Here is an 18470-nt window from a genome sequence, read left to right on the forward strand (position 1 = left end):
GTATTTCTGTCTTTAATTCTCTCTAGGTAAGCAAAGGTGATAATAGTTTGGAATCACCATATATAAGATCCTCTGGCCTCAGTATAAGAAAGGACATTGTGACAATTTCTTTGTTTTATTTTGTTTAGATTGATTTATTACTTGAGAGGCAGAATCACAGACAGAGAGAGGGAGAGACAGAGAGACAGGTCTTCCATCTGCTGGTTCACTCCCCAAATAGCCACAACATCAGGAGCTCAGCTGATCTGAAACCAGGAGCGAGGAGCTTTTTCAAGGTCTCCCATATGGGTGCAGCGGCCCAAGCACTTGGGCCATCTTCTACTGCTTTCCCAGGCCATCAGCAGGGAGCTGGACGGGAAGTGGAGCAGCCAGAACTCGGACCAGTGGCCACATGGGATGCTGGCACCGCAATCAGATGCTTAACCCACCACGCCACTGCGCCCGCCCTGACAATTTCTGAAATGTCAAAATTTCTGAATCTTGTCAAATATTTAGAATCAGAATATTATCAAAATTTATGGCCATCTGTGACATCAACACTTGGACAGAATTATCTGTTTCAGGAAGTCGGGAGCTAAAAGAAGACTTCATGGGGTAGAGCAGCATCAGATGAGGTGGGTCCCATCAGGGGCTTGCAAATCTGTGTCCTGGGTTCCTTGTTGCTGTCTTCAACTCAGAAAACTCTTTCCTACCAATGGACAAACTCTTAGGTGGAAGACAAATATTTAGAGAAGACAGAGGGAGCAGTTCTTTGAGAAAACCTGGGGCCCTGAGTCCTGCCTACTTGGCCCCTGTCTTTCACCAGCTGCTGTGGGCCCATCAACATCTCCCCAGACAGATGACTCTTGTTTGTCCCTACTCTGACATTCCATAAACTCTTGGTTGCAGTGGGAGTAATCGAGGGCCACCAATGAGAACTTCTTGTCCAAACCATCCCATTAGAGCAGGAGGTTGAGACGAAGGTTTGACCACCTCTTAGTCACTTGAGAAACAGTGGACCCATTAACAGCAGAAAATACAGTTACATTCTTCTCAAACATATCTTGTAATTACAGCATTGATAATCTCTTTCCCAGACACAGTATAGTACAGCTACTATTTACCCAGCCCTTTTTCCTTTGAGAAAGAAGAGGTTGTTTTTTTTTTTTTCCTCTCTTTGAGAAAGAAAAGGTTTCCAATAATGGTTGGTTTAATAACAGCTTGGTCAGTTCTATCTTTTCCCTTTTAGACCATGTTTTTTATTTATTTATTTTTGCTTTTCACCTCCCTTTAACCCTGAGTCCAGCAATTGAGTTTGACCACACTTGAGTCCACAAGAGAAGGGATGCTTGCTTTTCAGAGTTGTAAGAACAGTATGAGTAATCATTGTGAGCATGAACTGACCACTTCCTAAATGCCCAACCCTGTATGATGGTTCATGTTATGTGTTCACTTGGCTGGGTCACTGGACCCAGATACGTGGTCAAACGTTATTCTGGATGTTTCAGTGAAGGTGTTGTTTGGGTGGGAGTTACATTTGAATCAGTGGGCTTGGAGGAAAGCAGAAAGCATAGTCCTGCTGGTCAGGTGGTGGGAGGGGCTCATTCAATCCACTGAGGATACGCACAGAATACAGGCCGACCTCCCCTGGGCGAGAGGACTTCTCCAGCAAACCGCCCGGCTCTGACTTCATCTGCGAGCTTGACGCTTGCGGGTTCCGCAGCCCACCTGCCTGCAGCTCTTCCCTGAGACTCCAGCCTGCTGGCTTCCTCTGTCTGACTGGGAGTCAACAGACCTCCACCATCTCGTGAGCCAGTTCCTTTATATAAACGTCTTTCTGTTTTTCTGGAGGACTCGTACCGATGGAACTGGAAAGCATAAACTCATCTACTTTGCTCAGCGTCCTGTGAAGTCTACACGGAGTGCTTTAAGAGGTGTCACTATTTTGCAGGGAAAGGAACAGAGGCCCTGTGAGTAAGTGCAGTTGCTCAGCTCCTAGTGGCAGAGTCGTGATTGCAAACCAACGTTCAGGAGCTGAACCACCTGGCTTTACTGCACTTAGCAGTCCCCTCGGACCCGGACTCTTGTCTCACACTGGGGGCTCCTGGGAGGCTGCTTGGTGTCTTTTTTTTGGAGCCAGAAACACCTAACTGCTCTCTGGCTAAATATGCCAAATCATGGCAGGTCGTGCTTCACTTCCTAAACCTCAGTATCTTCATATCCAAAAGGAGGACAACTAACTTTGCCAGCTTGTTTTTTTTTTTTTTTTTTTTTTTTTCAGGCAGAGTTAGACAGTGAGAGAGAGAGAGACAGAAAGGTCTTCCTTTTTCCGTTGGCTCACCCTCCAAGTGGCCACTACAACCGGCGCACTGCGCCGATCCGAAGCCAGGAGTCAGGTGCTTACTCCTGGTCTCCCATGAGGGTGCAGGGCCCAAGGACATGGGCCATCCTTCACTGCACTCCCGGGTCACAGCAGAGAGCTGGACTGGAAGAGGAGCAACTGGGACAGAATCCGGCGCCCCAACTGGGACTAGAACCTGGGGTGCCGGCACCATAAGCGGAGGATTAGCCTAGTGAGCCACAGCACCAGTTCACTCCCCAAATGGCCACAATGGCCTGAGCTGCACTGATCTGAAGTCAGGAGCCAGGAGCTTCTTCCATGTCTCCCACGCGGGTGCAGGGGCCCAAGGGCCTAGAACTTCTTCTACTGTTTTCCCAGGCCATAGCAGAGAGCTGGATCAGAAGAGAAGCAGCCAGGACCAGAACCGGCGCCAATATGGGATGCTGGCGCCACAGGCGGAGGCTTGACCTGCTGCACCACAGCACCGGCCCCCATCATATTCTAATATATGGTGAAATGACATTCATTTGGTACAGTTGGATCTTGGATCCTTCCAACTCCTCGTAGGCGGAGCCTTTCTGCCTACCATTTGTTTTCATTGCTAGGCTTGCTACAACAAAATTTCATGGACTGGGTAGTTTACCCAATGGAAATTTATTTCCCATGATTTTGGAGCCTAGAAATTCAAGATCAAGTTGTCAGAAGGCTTCTGTTCTCGGCTTGCAGGTGGCTGCCTTTTTAATTTTTTTTTTTTTATTTAAAAGAAAGAGCTACAGAAAGAGGTGGAGACTGGGGGGGGGGGGAGAGAAAGAGAGAGAAAGAGAGAGAGAGAGAGATTGAGATCTTTTTCACCTACCGGTTCACTCCCTAAATGGCTGCCATGGCTGGAGCTGGGTTGGTCTGAAGCCAGGATCCAGGAGCTTCCTCCAGGTTTCCCACATGCGTGTGCAGGGGCCCAAGGACTTGGGCCATCCTCTGCTGCTTTCCCAGGCACACTAGCATGGAGCTGGATGGGAAATGGAGCAGCCGGTACTCGAACCGGTGCCCATAGTGATGCCAGCGCTGCAGGCTGGGGCTTTAACCCATTGTGCCACAGTGCTGGCCCTAAGTGGCTGCTTTCTTGCTGTGTATTCACTAGGCTTTTCTTCTATGCCTATACATCCACAGTGTATATGTGTGCGTCCAGATTTTCTGTTTTTATAACAAGTTATATTGGATTTGGACCCACATTTATGGCCTCATTTAACTTAATCACATCTTTAAAGATTGTATCTCCAAATACAACTGCATCCTAAGGCAATGGAGGTTAAAGCTTCAATGTATGAATTTGGTGGGAGGGGTCAAACTTAGCCCATAACACCATGTTATGCCCCAGCTTTCAAGGACCTGTTTTGACCTTTTACACCTGTCACTCTTGAGATTATGCACAGAACTTTCCTGCCCGGCTGTCCCTTCAGCCTTTCTACAAGATTGGTATGATTTCTGCAGGGTCATGCTGAGAGATTAGCTAAGCTGATGGTAACTTTAACTTAATAGTAACTACTTATGTAAGGTGCATGGTTAATTCAAATACTACGAGCCTGACTTTGGAAACTGATTATGAAAAATTGACCAGATGGGGCTGGCGCTGTGGCGTAGCTGGTGGAGCCACCGACTATGGTGCCGGCATCCCATGTGGGCACCGGTTCGAGGCCCAGCTACTCCACTTCTGATCCAGCTCTCTGCTATGGCCTGAGAAAGCAGTGGAAGATGGCCCAAGTCCTTGGGCCCCTGCACCCACATGGGAGACCTGGAGGAAGTTCCTGGGTCCTGGCTTTGGATCTGCTCAGCTCTAGACGTTGCGGCCACTTGGGGAATGAACTAGTGGATGGATGACCTCTCTCTCTCTCTCTCTCTGCCTTTGCCTCTCTGTAACTCTGCCTTTCAAATAAATAAATAAATCTTTAAAAACATAAAAAAGAGAGTCAGGCATTTCCATAGAGATTGTTTGATATTCTTAGTCTATAAAGCATATACATTCTCATTATTAACATTGAACACGCACACAGCCTGCTTTAAAAATACGCTCTGGGAGCAGGGATGCACGTTGAAGTATATTTCAAATGGATTATATAAGGAGGGCTGAGCTATCATGAGAGCTGTTGCCCTCGACTCCAGTAGCTGTTGCATTCTTTTAGGGGTTCCCAGCTATCTTGGAGAAAGTGATTTCTCTTCATGCCATGGACCCTGCTCATTCTGTCTCTGTGTTTTTGTGTCCTTGAGTTGCTGTTTGTCCTACCATTCAGATGACCCCAAGAGAGGCTATGGGATGGTTGGTCAACATCCAATATCTGTCATCTGTACTGATAAGGGTTCTGGGGCCAGAGTACCTTAAAGAGCACATGACTTCCTTATGTCTCGCCTACTTCTGGTCGTCTGGTTGAGGCACACTACTGGGCCCGATGTGGGATACATAGGGCAGCACGTCTCATGCTACAAACACAATGGCTTACTGAGAAGGAGCCCCTGTGAGCAATGTCCCCAGAGGAAAGTGTGTGCAGGCAGGTATCACATTCCATGGACCCCGGGGGCTCTCGAAGGTCCCAAGCAGCCACCATACTGGCAAGTCTCACTTCCTTTCGCCAGGAGCCTGCTCCCAAATGCTCAAGATCCATTGGGCAGAACAGGGGGCTTTCCAACTCCAAGAATTCCATTTTACAAAATTGGATAAAACATGGCCCTCTGCCTCTATGTCATTTGAAATCATTTCAAAGATATATAAAACCAAATTACAAAAGATGTGTGCAGAGAGGATAATTTGATATTTTTGGAGACAAAGAAAATCGAGAGGAAAAGGAAATCGAGTCTTGGAAGGTTTTCCTTCCACTCTTGTTTTTTCGCTTTTTGTCTTTTAAACAACATTTTAGATAAGAATGTGGCCTTCGGTGGTTTCACTTAAACAAAGAGTAAAGGGAGCAGGAAATCAATGGGAATCACATCTTAAGGCAAGCTTGTCTAAAAAGCCCAGGAGCCTATCGGGACTCACTCGGTATTGGATTTCTGGACTGGAGCTGCTCGCCCGTGATTGATGCCTGCCATCCACAGCACCGCCATCTTTTCACCCCAGAAGGCTTAGGCAAATTTTACCTCACTCAACACACTCTCAATCCTATTCATGAAGTCGAGACTTCAAATGGGGCATGATTATAACTTTAATAGCGATTCCAGGTAGGACTGCCTCGCGCGATGTGGGATCTTGGCAGTAGTTTAATTACTTTAGGGTAATGATGCGGATCTCAGCACGGGGCCAATTTCAGCATTGCTGGCTATTATGTGCAATACTTAATATGATTAAGTGTGCTGCTTTACAAACTCTTGTATTCCCACCTCTGCGCTCTCGTTTGGTTAACGTTTCCTCCCACCCCCATTTCCATCTGCAGGGTGGGATTTATTCCTGAGAACACACATGTCGTTATTTATGGATCAAGAATGTTTTCTGGAGACTTTTTGTGGAGAACAAGCAGAGGAGGGACTCTCTTGCTTTCTCCATCACTTCCGTCTCGTCGCCGGCTTCCCTGGATTGCTGTGTGTCTATTTTGACTTTGTGTGACTTTATGACACTTGGAAAGGAAGTCACGTTTCCGAGCACTGATGCAATGACTTTAGTCAAAGATGATGACAGGGCCGGTGCTGTGGCGTAGCAGGTAAAGCTGCCGTCTACAGTGCCCGCATCCCGTATGGGCGCTGGTTTGAGTCCACTTCCAAACCAGCTCTCTGTTATAGCCTGGGAAAGCAGTAGAAGATGGCCCAAGGACTTGGGCCTCCACAACCACATGGGAGACCTGGAAGAAGCTCCTGGCTCTTGGCTTTGGATAGGCACAGCTCTGGCCTTTGAGGCCATCTGAGGAGTGAACCAGCGGATGGAAGACCTCTCTCTCTCTCTGCCTCTCTGGAACTCTGCTTTCAAATAAATAAATATTAAACATTTTTTAAGAATGATGATAATTTATGTTCGTTGGTCATTTACTGTGTGTCAGGATTTGCTGTAAGAGCTTTACTGCCTTAGCTGATTTTGTCAAAGTGACAGTGATTCCCATTTTACAGATAACTATGGGAAAGACTGTATGGATCAGGCAACTTGTCAAGGAGAAGAAACCTAGGAAGTGATGACACAACCATGGAAGTCCAGGAGATCCGCACCGCCACAGTGGCAGTTTCCATAGTCACTGCTACTGGAATCTGTCTAGTAGTTGTGGAAATAACTTCTCTCTCTCCAAACAGCAATTATGTTTACCACGAGCATCCTGCAACATCTATAGGAAGAGGGCTTATTTTGTGCCTGGACCATGCTGGAGCTCAGGGTACAAGAGAAAACTCAACACGAGTTCCTGTCCTCACAGTACTCATGCCCCTCGGACTCTCCGAGTTCCTGGTTTTTCATGTACCTAAACAGGATTAAAGATCAGAGATTTAGCAAACTCTTTCTTAAAGGAACAGACAGCAAATATGTCAATTTTGTTGGCCATGCGTCTCCATCCAACTAGTTAACTCTGCTAATGTAGTAGAAAAAGAGGAGTAGACAATGTGTAAATGGACAGATGTGGCACCCACTGGTTTAGAGCGTCAAAGGAGATATGTATAAGAGAGAGAGAAAAAAGAAAGCATATAAGAGTCTCTGTATACTACAGGCACTCAATAACTGTTCACTTTCCTTCCTTACTTTCCATTAGGCTAATGAGTCACAAGGAAGCAGGCAAACCCTGTATCTCTCTCTTGAGGTGCTCACAGTCCAGAAGGGGTGACAAGCCAGAGAGAATGTGAACAGTAATACAATGTTTGAAGTGTCAGCTGTGAAAGAAACCGAGTAATGATTAATAACACAGGAGAAATGGTTAACGTGAAGCGAAGCAAGAAGAAAGGCCTTCAGGGAGGGAACCCAAAGGAGACAGAAGCTTTCAATGTTGTCAGAGGACGCTGGGTGACACCATGTGCTGCGGAAGAGGGCTCAGGCCTGAGAGGAGTGGGCAGATGTCCAGCTTACACGGGGCTCGTGTAGGACTGAGGCGTTTACCTCTCGTTCTGCAGCTATCACTCACTGTGCGGATGAGGTGTTTGGGGAGAGGACACAGTGGGCATTGAACATGTATTTGTTAAATGAATGCGATCGCCTGTAAGTGATTTGCAGGGTGGTTGGGCAGAAGATGGGAGCTGAAGGATCAGCAGATAGGATTCAGATCAAGGTGATGGTAATTAGAATTCTCCAGAAAAGACAGAATTCAAAAAGACATTGCAAAAGAACTGCCGAGACCCAGCAACCTGACTAAAGGTAAGAGACAGAGAGAGGACTTTCCAGACACGGTGCTGAGCTTGGCTCTTGTGATCAGGAAACCAGTGTTGCTGACAATGGTCTGAGTTTGTTCATGCTGTTACAACCAAATGCCTTCCTTCTGAATTGCTGGGTACTTTATAAACAATGGAAGTTTATCTCACACGGCTACGCTGGAGGCTGGGACTTTCCCAGAGCAGGGCACCTGCAGGTCTGGTGTTTGGCTACGACCTGGTCTGTGCCTCTAAGGTGGTGCCTTGAATCCTGCGGCCTCTGGATGACATGAAACCGAGTGCTCACACATGAGAAGGGACACAAAGGCCGAGGGGTCTAGCCAGTTCCACCTCCCCGGCCCCACACGACAGCAAAGCACTCATGCGCTAATAACTCTGAAAGGACCCACTTCTTACTGCAGTTGTATGGGGTCTCAGGTTCCAACGTGAATTTTGGAGGGGCACACATCTTCAAACTGGAGCAGTGGTCAAATAAAGGATATCGTACAGGCTGACTTTCAAGGAAACACCGTGGTTAAGTCTTAAATGCTTGAACGAACTGTCTTTGGAGAGCAACCCATTGGAAAAGTTTAGTGTAGTAAGATGGGCCAAGAGAGAGACTGAACCCAGAAATGGACAGAGACTGAGGCATCTTTATAGTGATGGCTCACGAGAATGGATAACGTCTTAATTTGGAAGACATCTGAGGACCAAAATAAGGGCGTGGTGTCGGGGTAGCATCAGAGAGCAGGGCCGTCATCAGCGGAAGGCATCTCGCTGGTTCATTGCAACTATCGAGCCAATGGAACTGCTGAGAGCCTGGCAAGGCTGCACAGCATTTTTTAAATCCAAAAATGAAGATCAGGAGAAGAATTGAATAAACCCTGGGTAGGGGAGTGGGCCCTTGGATTTGATGTCCTAGAAACTTCTCTCACACAATCCAGAGGAGGAGATCGTGAGTGTGAACTCCTGCTTTATTTAAGTTCTCACACACAGGCCTGATGCCGAGCAATCCCGGTGGGTTCAGCGAATGGAAGACATGGAAACACATCATCAAGAGTAATGATAAAACAGCTCTCAGACCCTCTCAGCACTTGCCCAAGTACGGTTGGTTAATTTAGTCATCACTTAGCAAAGCACTCTTTCAGAAAGATCCAAATATGCTGTGTTGTTAAATAAATATAATTCAAGGAGAAACCATGCAGTTCTCAACAGATCTCCAGCTGATCCATCTTTCTTGCCTTGCACCTGTTTCACTTCCCTTCTATTGCTGTCAGGGAGGGAATTCCGTACAACTAGAAGAATTGGCCCACTGGGCAAGGGGCAACCGAAATGGATCCTCCCAGAATGGAGTTGTCATTACATTTTTTCTTCGCAAAATCAGAAAAGCATTTCTCATCTAAAGGCATTACAGTGTGGCCTTGGAAGACTCTAACTCCTTAGTAAATTGGTGAGTTAGGGAGAAAGTTCTTACACGGGAAATAGCTTTTGAAGGCGTCCTTCATTTTCCTCTTTTCATGTAGCTATTCCTTGAAGTCCATGAAATGCAGAGGACCTCGGTCATCCAGGGGTCACGCCCAGCAGTCTTTTTAGAGAATGCATAAGAGTGAAGGAATCGGAGGGCTTTAAACATGGTATCAGAGCTCGCCAAGTTCACATTTTTGATTTACTGAAAAACAAAAAATTCATCCCCAGAGAGGCCCAGAGACCGAGTAACTTAGCAACTAAACTGCACAGCCAGGGTGGACTCTGGAGTCCTGGCTCCCAGTCCACTATTCCAAGTACTTCTTGGTCAGAGTTGCTTTGGCTTGTGGGTGGATTCTCCTCTAGGGTGGAAATTTAATCCATAGCCACCAAAAACCACCACTAAGCTGGGGGCGGTTTAAGCTCAGGATACATCCGCCTCACTCAGCTGCTAATAGCACTTAGCCAGGTTGGTCTGCAACAGTGTCAGGGAGTCCTTATTAGAGACCTGGTCCCTTCTAGAGGGAAAGCAGAAATCCCAACAGGGCCAGGCATAATCCCTTTGATAAAGAGCACCGAGGGGACCCAGCCCTGAAACCTTCCTATTTAAAGCAGTTGTCTGTGGACAGAATGCCCTAGTTTGATCAAAGGGTTGGGCCACACAATCCCAGGGAACAGGAGGGCTGACAAGGCGGGGGAAGGGCCCTTTGTCCTGGAGGCCTGGAATCCGGATGCCTTGGCAGGCGGGGCTGCTGGCCACACTGGGGAGGGGCTGGGGCCCAGCCTGTCCCCCGCATTCCTCCCCTTGCCTTCTGCTGCTCCGCACGCACACTGAGAAATCAGCCTCTTGTTCGTCTTTCCTTCAGGACACACTAACAAAGAATTTCCGCAGCTTGCTGGCTTTGCTTGAATTCTTGCTCCGGTCTGCAGCCAGGAGAGGTGGGCGCCCCGGTGTAACTCTTTGGGCCTTTCTCCCAGCATGTAGTTTCCTAAACAAATATTTCATCTCTCATTCAGGTCACATTATTGACCTTGTTGTTTCAGGTGCCTGATAATTCTGGGCTAACGACGGCCTGGCCAGCACATTGCCCAGACCCCCACTCTCCAAAGCTGCCCTTCCTCCTGTCCCCGGGCAGCTTTGCCTGGGCCCGTTTTTGTCCTGGCCTCTTCTCCCTTAATTGCCTTCCCCCTGCCGTCTTTCTTTTCTTTATCAAAGTGTTTGCTCTGAAGGCTTGCTCTTCAGATTCCTGGCCCTGCCGCCCTTGTCCCGTGCAGTAGTGAATTGTTCTTTCAGTCCTCTGCCTGTCAGCCACGGTCTGCACACTGGCATTGTTTTCATTTTTGACAGTCTCCAAATAAAGACTGTAGTCTTGTAGATAAGCTTTAAAAGTTTATAACGATCTCTGGTGCACACACACACACACACGTTTGGGACCCACTCACATTCTTAGAAGCAGAGACTTGTACTGACTTCATGTGCTGCCCCCTGGCCCTGGTAGCTACAGGCACCCCTAACACCTGCTCTCCTGCTTCGCACTGTTCACAGAAATGCTTCCCTTTTCTTAACCCCTAAACATCAGATGTGGTCAACATTAGTTATGGGCTAAGTTCTATTCCCTCCAGATTCATATACTGCATTCCTAACTCCCAGAACTTCAGAATGTGACTGTATGTGGAGTCAGGGTCTTTAAGGAGGTAAAGAGGTTCAAATGTGTTCATTAGGATGAGCACTAATGCAACATGACTGGTATCCTTATACAAAGAGGTGACGGGACAGAGGCATGTATAGAAGGAAGACCGAGTGCAGGCACATGGAGAACACAGCCCTCTGCAAGCCCAGGAGAGCAGCCACAGAAAAAACCCACCTATGACACCCAGAGCTCTGGAACTGTGAGAAAATAAATTTCTGTTGTCTTAGCCTCCCAGTACATCACTCTTTGTTAGGGAAAACCTGAAAAATGAATACAAATGTTGGTAGTTCAAGATGGCATTAATTCCAGGTGGACAATAAAATTAGCCAGATAGTGACTTATGGGCAGGGAGCGGCTCTTCTGCTCCTGTGTGGGTTTCCTGGCACCTAATTCTTACTTGGGAACAAGCAGTAGATATTTAGCCTGCGTGTATTGGTCAATTACTTCCTGCCACACACTGCGAGCTAGGCCAATGAACAGATTCATAGCCTATGCTATGTCTAGATTCTACATGAGATTAGCGTGGATACATGGTGATGAGGGATCTCCAAGAAGATCTCTTCCCTGGTACCTAATGGCTATGGACATTGTAAGAAGACCTTTCTTTGGTCACGAGTTTGAGTCCTAAAGTATTGGGTGGAAGCTTATACAATTGCTTTTTCTGTGGGTTGAAAAATTTGAACTAAATGCAGCATAGGAGTGGACTGCTTGTTGGAACAGAGAAAGAACATTAGTAAAAAGAATTGATGAAATCCAGTTGAAATCATTAATAGTAAAGTACCAATGTGAATTTCTTAGCTTTGTCAAATATACCTTGTTTATGTAACATGCTAATACCGGGGAAACTGTGTGAAAGAGATCCAAGAACTCTCTGCAAATCTTTGCAACTTTTAAAATATTCTATTAATCTAGAGTTATCCCCAAATAAAAAGTTTAGTGATAAAAGTTTGTATATTGGTAGTTTTGCATAGTTTAACCTCATAACTAAAACCTATGAATCTTGGAGATAAAGCTGACTGATAAAACTTCTGATATATGGTAGTATGGTTTGCAATTAAAATTTAGGTATGTTTTAGTTCTAGAGGTTTTTTAATGAGTGGTAGACTTTTGTCCCTTGGCAGTCCAGCTTTGAACATTTCACCAGTTTAGGTAAGAGTGACAACTAACTCAGCTAACTTTCAAGGAGCAAGGGCCCAGTGGCCATCACCAAGGTCCAGCCTTAGACTGGCTCCCTTCTCTGACAAGGATACACCCAGGTTCTTGAAGACTCTACGCCATTGGAACATGACTCTCTCTGTCCTTGGCAGTCATGGCAACCAACACAGCCTCACCCTGGGAGAGACGCTCACTGTCAGCCCCTCCTGCTGAGGACCGTTCCTCTCTCCTCCCTTGGGTCATGAGAGGACAGATGGATTTTGCTGTGTCAATGGGGGGGATTCCAGATTCTCATTTAGAGGAAAAAGAACCTGCTTGCAGTTATACTCCTGGAACTAGGGAATTAATCCGTAATCAGACCAATACATAAGAGAGACTTGCTTCATTTAGCTGGCAAATGTTTAACATTTTTAAGAGTTACATGCCATCATTTTAAATGGGGCAAGTGTCCCCCAAATGTCTGAATACTTGACTTCTCTCGAACAACCAGAAGTTCTGGCAGCAGAAACCTACATCCATAGGTGGACAGGGCTCGCTGGCACTGAGTAGCTGCTGTGCCCTTCCATCTTCCAGTCGTCCTCACACAGTGCTTCCCACTCAGGTGCCCAACCACTGTAAGCCCTCAAGTTTGCAGCCCGTGATTTAGATCAGTGTTTTCCAAACTATAGACCATCCCATTGTGAGGCATGAAATAAGTGTCTGGAGCAAAAAACACTCAAGGTGGGGAAAGGAGAAGGAGGGAGAGGAAAAGGGAGAAATAGGAGATATCAGAATTTATTGCACAGAGTGAGGGCTGGTACTATTTTGTGAAAGCTTACTTTCAATTGTGTTTGTATCTGCTTCTATTAGGTTGCAACACGAAATCTATTTCTTCCTGTGAGTTGCAATGAAAAACGTTGAGAGCTATGACTAATGAAAATGCAAATAATCTAACTTTCTGGTTAAGCCTTCAGTTTGGCATTCTGTTTTTGGTTGTTTAGTCCTTAAATTACTTGAGAGAGGTAGGTATGTGTCATTTAAGCATATCCACAGAATTCACACACACACACACACACAGATACACACATGTACACACAAACATGAATCCCATGAATGCATATAGAAGATTTGTAGCAAAGAATTGAAGCCTCTAATCAAAATGAATGAAGAGATAAGATGATAAGATTTCTCAGTGTTTCTCATGCCTGTGACCCACCAAATTGCACGGCTGTAGAATGGCTGTGCAGTGAGTTGGATCATACTGAAGAACAATTGGTTTACTTACACAGGTTACTGAGGGCAATGAATACTCAAGTAGATCAGCACCATCCAGTAGTCCTTTCTGGGAAGGTGGCAACGCCTATATCCGCACGCTCAACATGGTAGCTGCTAGCCACACGCACCTTTTTAGTACTTGAAAGGTAACTATTATGGCACAGGATCTGCGTTTTCCATTTTAATGTTTGTTAATTTAAATAGCCATATGTGAGAAGTGGCTACCAAGATAGCACTGTAACTCTTAAACTAATATCTTGCTTTCCATGCTAGCCTGCCAGTTGGTCTGATTATAACATTTAATTACCATTGAATACTAATATCATGTTTAATATGATATAATAATACTAATTATCACTCTTAAACACTCTTCACAAAGAGTGTGGAGGACGAACATTCAGTCTGCTAGGCGCCGTGTACTATTTTTGGGTCCAGATTATGACTACAGACAAATGACAAAGATTCTAAGTGTGGAACTCAAAATTCTGACCCTCATTGATTGGTGGCTTCTCAAATGAAAAAATACTTCAGGCAGATTATGTATTTTGAACTATATAAATTAAGAACTGTAAGCATTATTTAATAATTATAATAAAAAGTCACCAAAACAGTAACAGGAAAAGCGGCCACTTATTAAGTGCTTACCACTTACCTGGGCCTCTGATAAGCACTCTGTATGTCTGATGCCATTTGTTCTTCACAGTGATCCTGTGAAATAGGAAACATTATCCTATACAAGGAAGCTGATGCTTATAAAAGCACAGGAAACTACAAGGCCACTCGGGCAGTGAGTGAATGAGCTGGAATGTGAATCCAGTTCTGCTTGGCCATACTCTGTTCTGCAGCCCCGTGGACCCTAGAAGATGCTGGTCAAGTGGTTTTCCCATCACTCCATCATGTCCTTGATTCAAAACATGTTCAAAATGAACCTTGCTTTCTTTCTTTTTTTTTTTTTTTAATTTACTTGACAGGTAGAGTTAGACAGTGAGAAAGAAAGACAGAGAGAGGTCTTCCTTCCGTTGGTTCACCCACAAAATGGCCTCTATGGCCGGAGCTATGACGATCTGAAGTCAGGAGCCAGGTGCTTCCTCCTGGTCTCCCACGCGGGTGCAGGGGCCCAAGCACTTGGGCCATCCTCCACTGTCTTTTCAGGCCACAGCAGAGAGCTGGCCTGGAAGAGGAGCAACCAAGACAGAATCCGGCGCCCATATGGGATGCTGGCACTGCAGGCAGAGGATTAGCCAAGCGAGCCGCGGTGCCGGCCCCGAGTTCTTGTTTTTTTTTTTTTTTTTTTTTGACAGGCAGAGTGGATAGTGAGAGAGAGAGACAGAGAGAAAGGTCTTCCTTTTTGCCGTTGGTTCACCCTCCAATGGCCGCCACGGCCGGCGCGCTGTAGGCCAGCGCACCGCGCTGATCCGATGGCAGGAGCCAGGTGCTTATCCTGGTCTCCTATGGGGTGCAGGGCCCAAGGACTTGAGCCATCCTCCACTGCCTTCCCGGGCCACAGCAGAGAGCAGGCCTGGAAGAGGGGCAACCAGGACAGGATCGGTGCCCTGACCGGGACTAGAACCCAGTGTGCCGGCGCCGCAAGGCGGAGGATTAGCCTAGTGAGCCGCGGCGCCGGCCAAGTTCTTGTTTTTTGAAATCCAGTCGTATCTGTTGTTATTAAGCCTTATTTGTGGCTGTCCTCAGATTTAGAAGACGCTCCTCTCAGAATAGACAGCGTACATCTCTGGGCAATCTGTTCCTGGCGTTTGTCTTCAGCCTCCTTCTTCCTCCTGGCCGAACGCTGAGCACGGGCTGCAGCCTCTTCCTGACTCTCCCGAGTGTGCTGCTTCTTCAGAGCACAGGCGGTGCTGGCTGTGCAGGGTGCACGCAGTAACCAGACGGTGGATGCTGGGCGCTGTGGTCCTACTTTCTTCCCTTCTTTCTTTGAGGGCTTCCTTACAATATACCAGCTATATCATCTTTAGAGAGACTGAAAAGTTTGTGGATTTGGCTGTCTCTTTCAGGTCCCAGGTGACAAGGCACCATGGTATTGGTCAATCCAGAAATATCTTCCTCTCCTTTTTTACACTAACCCAAGTTGAGAACACTCAAATTGGCATCGGCCATGCGGCTCTAAGTGGATTTGCACTTTCTCCAGTTCTCCTTGGTCTGTAACAGAAATGCCCCTTACTCAGCAGCAGGCAGATCTGGCCAAGGGTCAAAACACCTTGTTTCATAGGAAAACCTTGTCTGTCATTCCCAGCACTGATTCTGACCACATAACCCTTCCATTCTTCACCTGGAGTGTTGGCAGCAACCTCTGTGGCCAAGCACTTCTCAAAAAATACGAAATTTACAGTCACCGTTCACTTTTTTTTTTTTTTAAGATATATTTGAAAGGCAGAGATACAGAGAGAGGAGAGACAGAGAGAGACATCTTCCATCTGCTGGTTCACTTCCCAAACGGCTGCAATGGCTGTGCCTGGGCCAGGGCAAAGCCAGGAGCTAGGAGCTTCCTCTGGGTCTCCCACGTGGGTGCAGAGGCCCAGGGTCTTGGGCCATGTTCTGTTTCTTTTCCAGGCACGTAATCAGGGAGCTGGATCAGAAGTGGAGCAGTTGGGACTTGAACTGGCACCCACATGGGATGCCGACACTGCAGGAGGAGGCTTAATCTGCTGTGCCACAGTGCGGGCTCTCATCGTCCACTTCAGTGAGTTTCTGGCAGTCAGTGCTGGGAAGGAGATATTCAGGTTTGGTTTGATGCTGATCACCTCTGAGGTGCCACGGGAAAGAACCAGGATGAATTCTCAATGACCATGCTAGCTAGGGCCTGGGCCTGTGGTGCTGGGCACCCTTTACAAGAACACTCTTGTCTTAGATGCTGCTGCTCCATGGCTGGAACAGGCCTCTGGGCTTCATTGGGGTGCAGACTTTTTTACTCTGGAGGCCCTTTATTCCATAATATTAAAAATTATATCCTCAGTTGGTATAAAAACAAATATGCTAATATTCCATGCTAAACTATTCTTCTTCTAAAAATCTCATTGTTTTCTTTTGGTTTTAAAAGAAATTAAAGCACTTTCCTGGGCCCTGGGGTGGGCAGGATAATGGCCTCTCCAAAGAAGGCTGTGCCTTAGTCCCCAGACCCTGTGCACACTGTTCCCTGACAACACCAAAGGGCCTCAGCAGGTGCACTCAGATTAACAGTCTTGACCTGGGCAGGTGGTGCTGATTATTCCAGTGGACCCAGTAGAATCAAGGGGCCCTGACCAAGAGTCAGAGGAGATGGGATGACAGATGCAAACATGAGCATCATGCAGCATGAGCAAGACTGGACCAGCTGTTGCTCTCTTTGAAGGTGAAAGGGAGCTGAGGGCCAAGGAATTCAGGTAAGTGACCGGCACCATCGCTGTGTGAGGGAGGAGAGACAGTAGTCAGGAAAATTCTTTTCATGTATCTAGGGAATCTCAGGATTAAAAGTAGCCGTTAGGGGCCAGCGTTGTGGCATAATAAGTTAAGCCGCCACCTGCAACAGTGGCATTCCACATAGGTGCCAATTCAAGACCCAGCTGCTTCACTTCTGAACCAGCTCCCTGCTAATGTGCCTGGGAAAGCAGCAGAAGATGGCCCAAGTCCTTGGGACCCTGCATCCTCATGGGAGACCCAGATGAAGCTCCTAGCTCCTGGCTTCAGCCTGGCCCAGCTCCAGCTGTTGTGACCAGCTGGGGTGTGAACCAGTGCATGGAAATGAGTAAATGAGTGCTCTCTCTCTCTCTATTTCTCTGTCTCTCTCTCTCTCTGTGTGTGTATGTGTGTTCCTCTTTTTCTCTGTAACTCTGCCTTTGAAATAAATAAAATAAATCTTGGAAAAAATACAGCCACGAAGAGACTTCCCTATTGAGTAGCCCCTTCTAAACTGACACCCACCGACATCTAGGAGCCTCTTTTTTCCCTGAGCACCAGAGAAATTGTTGGTTGTCACCATTTGCCTTCCCCAGCTTCTATCATTCTGAAGTTGTGCAGAAACTACATCTGGAAGGCAGTGAACAGCATCTGGGGAAGATGCCCTGAGTGAGAAGAGAAACAAGCACCTGGCCGGCGTCCCGGCTCACTAGGCTAATCCTCTGCCTGTGGCGCCGGCACACCGGGTTCTAGTCCTGGTCGGGGCACCAGATTCTGTCCCGGTTGCCCCTCTTCCAGTCCAGCTCTCTGCTATGGCCCGGGAATGCAGTGGAGGATGGCCCAAGTCCTTGGGCCCTGCACCCGTGTGGGAGATCAGGAGAGGCACCTGGCTCCTGGCTTCAGAACAGCGTGGTGTGCCGGCCGCAGCGGCCATTGGAGGGTGAACCAACGGTAAAGGAAGACCTTTCTCTCTGTCTCTCTCTCTCTCTGTCCACTCTGCCTGTCAAAACAAAAACAACCAACAACAACAACAACAAAACAAACAAGCACCGTGCTGTGGGTTGGCTGTAGATGTGGCTTGTCCCCAAAGGGTTCAGTGCTGGGGCTTTCTCCCTAGAGGTAGCGGAGTCTTTAGTGGTGGGAAGTAGTTAGGTCCCTGGAGGTACCGCCATTGGAAGGGATTAAGGTAGCTCTCCGACAGCCCAGCTAATTCCCATGAGAGTCAGCTGCTGTAAAACAGTGAGTCAGACTCCTCCATGTCTCCCAGGCTCCCTGTCTGGCCGTGTGAGCCCTCCACTCCCACGTCCTCCTACCACGACACCAGCCTCCGTGATGTGGTGCAACCACAGGAACCCTTGTTGGAGCCAGTGCCGTGATGTTTGAACTTTGAGCCTCACAACCACAAACTAAATGAACTGCTCTTCATTACAAATGACCCAGATTCAGCTATATTTTGTTACAGCAATGGACTAATACTGACCGGGAGGAGAGAAGAAGTGAAAAGACACAAGGGCAAAAACCCATCTGAAGATGCCAAGAAAGGCATGGGGGAGCTAGAAACATTGTCAACATGAAAAGAAATATTCATGGCAGTGATGCCGGAAGGCAGCGCCCAACTTGACCCAGGAGGAAACAGAGGGGAGACGAGAAACAAAAAGCAAAACCAACAGTGAGCCTAAAAGTGAATTTCTGTCCCTCCACCATGGCTGCCAAGTCCAGAGCTGAGCTTTGCAGGCCAGAGGCCATCTGTGGCCATCAATCCAAGGCCGCACTGCTGCCACGGTCAGTGGCAGTCCCACCTGTGGGACAATGGCAGGTGCAGCCTGGGAAATGAGGGGCTCCACTGGTCAGAGGCTGCATTTTTTTCTGCTCTCTTTACACAAAGCTGCTATTGACAT

This window comes from Lepus europaeus, chromosome 16 (assembly GCF_033115175.1).
Source record: "Lepus europaeus isolate LE1 chromosome 16, mLepTim1.pri, whole genome shotgun sequence".
NCBI classification, from domain to species: Eukaryota; Metazoa; Chordata; class Mammalia; order Lagomorpha; family Leporidae; genus Lepus; species Lepus europaeus.